Below are 5,327 nucleotides of genomic sequence, written 5' to 3'. Positions count from 1 at the left end.
CTGAAATGGCGAGCATGTTCGGTGTGACGGGGATTCGAACCCTCGACCCACAGATTGCGAGTCGAGCGCCCTAACCACCTGGCCATGCCGGGCCTAGTCTGTGGCCAGTGGGTGATGATGACTAGCTGCCTTTTCTCTAGTCTTACACTGCTAAATTATGGACGGCTAGCGCAGATAGCTTTCGTGTAGCTTTGCGCGAAATTCAAAATAAATAGATACAAACTAAGTGGCATTGTTGTTACATCTTACACCACATGCAAATACGGGGAGTTTTTTGTTTTCTTTCAAAACTAACACTTTTCAAGCTTTCAAGGAAGACTTAAAACACGTCATTGTACTGTATAAAAAATACTTTTAAAAACGAACACAGAGAACCATGTTTAATCATAACAATCAGTATCGGACCTGTTTTTTGGGCTTCCATTTAAATCTCGAAAGTTTTAATAATTACCTATACTGTGAATAGTATTTGGTATTTTATACCTAAATAGGACATTATACTACACAATGGCTAAACAGCCTGATCAGAGGCTACGAGGTTAAGACATAACCATTCCCAATTTAGGATCTGCTAAAGGGAAAGCAACTAGTTAACAGTATCCAGCAAGTATACCAACCGAAGAGAGCTATTAACAGATAGTAACGCTTCTAACATTCCCATATCTAACAATGCTGGCTTGTTGAGCAGCATATCGTGCCTCGAACCATAACCTGGACCACATTGGTTTACTTGCATGGAGAGTAGGAATTTTCCTATATATATATATATATGTTTAATGGTGAAAGTTTCCAAGTTTATAGACCGAGTTATTCGCCAAAACACCACATGGAAAAAACGCTTTTCGGATTCAGAACATGAAAATGCATTGGTAATATATTATTCTGGGTATCTTTGAATGTGGGCCCGGTATGGCCAGGTGTTTAGGGCGCTCGACTCGCAATCTGAGGGTCGCGGGTTCGAATCCCCGTCACACTAAACATGCTCGCCCTTTCAGCCGTGGGGGTGTTATAATGTGACGGTCAATCCCACTATTCGTTGGTAAAAGAGTAGCCCAAGAGTTGGCGGTGGGTGGTGATGACTAGCTGCCTTCCCTCTAGTCTTACACTGCTAAATTAGGGACGGCTAGCGCAGATAGCCCTCGTGTAGCTTTGCGCGAAATTCAAAACAAACTTTGAATGTGACAGTGGCCTAGGTATCCGTGTAAGTAAAGTCTAAATAAATTATAATTTTTAGCTTTGGAATTAATTTATTTCTTGTTGCAGGGCAAGTGGTACCTAATGACTAAATTGTTTATTAGTCTAAAAGTGTTTTATTGCTGTTTCATACAAAAGGAAAATGTTAACAATATTGTTGGTGGTGATGGAGTTGCATTAATTATGTCTAACATAAATTTTAGTGTTATTATTGGAAGTTGTTTTTACATAGGTAAGGTTTGCATAATTTGAAATTTTGTCGCATAACCAGGAATCTTATGCTGCATAACTATGAACTGTTGGTTGCAAACTTTTTGGTGCATAAAATTGGGATCTTGGTTATAGAATATATTACAATAAATAACGCAATTTATTTATTTTAAACACAGGAATTTGTTTTCCAGTATCTCTTACACCAAATCCCCTCACCTTCACTGAATCAGAATGTTGACGAAGAAAAAAAGAAAAGACACAAACCAACCTGTTCGTAAGTATAAATACTGTTACGTCTCTGTTCGTTAGTTAATTTTCCGTAAATTCGTTCCGACGAAACTTTAGCGATACAAGTCCTTTCTTAAATAAAACTGGTTTATTCTTTCTGAATATAACTTTGCGATACACTTAATTTCAACAGTCGCGCTATAACAAACGCTATAATAACGAACGTCTCACGTGCTCAACTTCAATAATACTCAGTTCAATTACACACTCTCTGACTGCAGTTCAATTACTCATTCACTTACACAATGTTCCATCACGTTGTGACCATCTTATATATACCAGACTACCCCCAATCTAGTAATCTCCTGACAATTCACGAAAGAACAGGATATTTCTAGAAAGACGTGGCGTGATACTAGTCACGTGACCTCGCTGACGCAACAATACAATGGTTAAGACTAGTGTAGGAGTTAAGCGTTCACAGTTTGTTAGGTGTAATTGGTGCAATGAGTGGGTTATATTTGGGAACTCGGGACTGGAATGTACTTTTAAGGAAGCTCGTAATGAAGATGTGCAATTTTAATGTAGAGTTTGTAGGTTGGAGTAGAGAGGCAATCATAATTAAAGTAGTGGCAATAGATAATGAGAAGCATAGATTGTGAAAAATGACAGCGGGATTTCAGGAGAAGCTTAAGCTTTTACGTACAAGGAATACATCAGCTAACAATGACTATCAGGAAGCTAGAAATAGTACTATTAGGGTTAAAAGTAGTGAATTTAGTCATTATGTGTCTATTCTGTTGAACAACAGATTTCAGCCCTTGGCTTCTGGAGATGAGGAACTATTGGAAGGAAAGAAAACAAAAGTGTCAGAGAAGGATGTGGATGATAAAAAGGTTATAGGTGATTTCTTGACAAAGCATGTGGATAGAATTATCTGTGGGGTAAATATGGAGAAAAGAATCAGATTATTCTAACCAGGGGCACAGGTGAAGGATATAACTGACAGAATAGGAGATATAATATAGCAGGCTAGCAGAGATGCACTTTTTGTGGTGCAAGTAGGGGCTAATTATGTAGGGGAAAGATAGATCAGAGAGGCAAATTAATAAGTACAAGGGGTTGATAAAGGCATTTAAAGAAAGCATAATTTTGTCAGGGATACTGCCCAGAATTAACTGTGGAGATGAAGTTTTATGTAGGTCATTAGGGCTATATGCTAGGCTTAGGTTAGTATGTAAGGATGAGCAGATTGGCTGGTTGGACTTGTGGGATCAGTTCAGTGGAAGAAGAGGCTTTATTGGAATGGATGGTTTACATTTAAATAGAGTAGGGGCTGGCTTGTTTGCTAAGGCTATAAGGGAAGTTTTAAGCTAGAACTAGATAGTGGTGAGGGCAGGAAAAACCAAATGAAAAAAAGAATGAGAGGCAGAGGAAAGTTTAAAATAGGAAATGAGTATGGAAGCAGTTATAAGATTAGGCTTAATTGTTACTATTGTAATGCTAGAAGTATAAGAAATAAAATGGATGACTTTAGAGCACTGTTAGGATTGGAGGATTTTGATATAAAGGGAATAACTGAAACATGATTAAACGTAGATAATTTTTATAACAGAAATGTCTTTGAAATACAGGGTTACAGGCTATTTAATATAGATAAAGTATTAAAGAGGAAGGGGGCAGAGAAGTGGCTATATTTGTAAAATGCGAGTTACATACTGTTGAAATTGAAAATATAAAAGATAATACCAAGGAGATTGAATCCATTTGGGTTTCTATTAGTGGATATAAAGGGGGAAAGGCTTTTAGTGGGAATTTGTTACAGACCACCAAATTATACTGATTAAATCACTGATAAACTTTACAATGAGGTTAAGATTTCAGCTGTCAATGAAGTCATAATTATGGGTGAATTTAATTTTGGGCATACAGATTGGGAAATGCTAGAGTCAAACCATGAGGGAGAAAGGTTTTGGGAAACTATTCAGGGTGGCTTTCTTCACCAATTAGTCAAGGAACCTAGAAACAATGCTATTCTAGATTTATTGTTAACTTCAAATATAGAAATGATTGAGAGGGTGTAAATTGGGCAACATCGGGGTACAAGTGATCATTGCACTATTAGGTTCAATGTTTTGCTGCATATGGAGATAAGGAATAATGATATTTTTGTTACAATTTTTAAAAAGCAAATTTTGAAGGGATGCAACAAGAATTATCTGTTGTGAATTGGGCAACTGAGTTATTAGGAAACACTGATCAAATGTGGAAAATTTTTAAAGATACATTTTAAATATTCAAGGTACACATATTCCATATAGAAAGAAAAGGGTAGCTGCAAGTAAAAAACCAGTTGAAATAAAATTAAAGAAAAGTATCATAACTTTAAGAAATTTAAATTGGCTGGTATGACAGGAGATTTAGAAGATTATAGAAGATCAAAAAGTCGTAGAAACAAAAAATTAGGACATCAGAAAGAATGTATGAGAAAGGGTTGGCTGAAAATATAAAAATTAACAGTAGGGATTTCTTTAAATACATTAAGGGTAAACAAAATATTAGGATTGAGGTAGGGCCATTACAGGATGATAAAGGCTAGTATCTGATGATTATGAGATGGCTGGGTTATTAAGTTTTGCTTTTTCTTCGAGATCAAACAAGATAACTGCATTAATTCTGAGCTGGTTAAGAAAAAATTGGGAAATATAAAAAACAATAATGCTCCTGGGCCAGATAATATTTCCCAAAGGGTTTCGAAGGAGGTTAAAGATTGGATATGTGAGCCACTTACAACAATTTTCTGTCAGTCCTTAAATAGTGGGCAGGTACCAGAGGATTGGAAGTTAGCTAATGCAACTCCTCTTTTCAAGGGAGGTGATAAAAATTGTCCCAGTAATTATAGATCCATTAGTCTTACATCAGTTGTGGTAAAAGTTTTGGAAAGTCTGATAAAATATGCTTTGTAAAGTCATTTAACAAAGTTTAGAATTTGATTGGATAGTCATCATGGTTTCACTAAGGGAAAATCTTGCCTTACTAATCTTTTAACATTCTTTGAAAAGGTTACTGCTTAAGTAGATGAGGGTAAGGGTGTAGATCTGGTGTATATGGATTTTCAGAAAGCATTTGATAAGGTGCCACATAAAAAGACTTGTAAGAAAATTATAGGTTTGGGGGATAGAAGAGTGGCTGAATGGAAGAAAGCAGAGGGTTGTTACAAATGGAGTTCAGTCAAACTGGATTAATGTCACAAATGGAGTACCTCAGGGCTCAGTCTTAGAACCTTTGCTTTTTTTTTTATTTACATCAATGACATAAATGAAGGAATAGTCAATAAATTACTTAAATTTGCAGATGATATTAAGGTATTGAGTGTTGCTAGCTGTGAAGAAGATGCTGCTGATTTACAAAAGGATTTAGATCATTTAGTGGAGTTGGGCATATAAATGGCAGATGGATTTTAATTATAATAAGTGCAAAATGATGCATGTGGGTTATCATAATTTGAATTATAAGTATAATTTGGAGTGGAATAACCTTAACAGTGATATGAAGGACCTTTTGATCTTGGTGTAATAGTTGATCAGTCTCTAAAGCCATCCAAGCAGTGTGCTGTTGCTTGTGATAGGGCAAATAGGATTTTAACTTTTATCTACAGAAATACTGAATTCAAGTCTAAAAAGGTTATAATT

This window comes from Limulus polyphemus, unplaced genomic scaffold (genome assembly GCF_000517525.1).
Source record: "Limulus polyphemus unplaced genomic scaffold, Limulus_polyphemus-2.1.2 Scaffold74, whole genome shotgun sequence".
Taxonomy (NCBI): domain Eukaryota; kingdom Metazoa; phylum Arthropoda; class Merostomata; order Xiphosura; family Limulidae; genus Limulus; species Limulus polyphemus.
The sequence above is the reverse complement of the archived record's forward strand: the minus strand, read 5'-3'. Positions refer to the sequence as shown.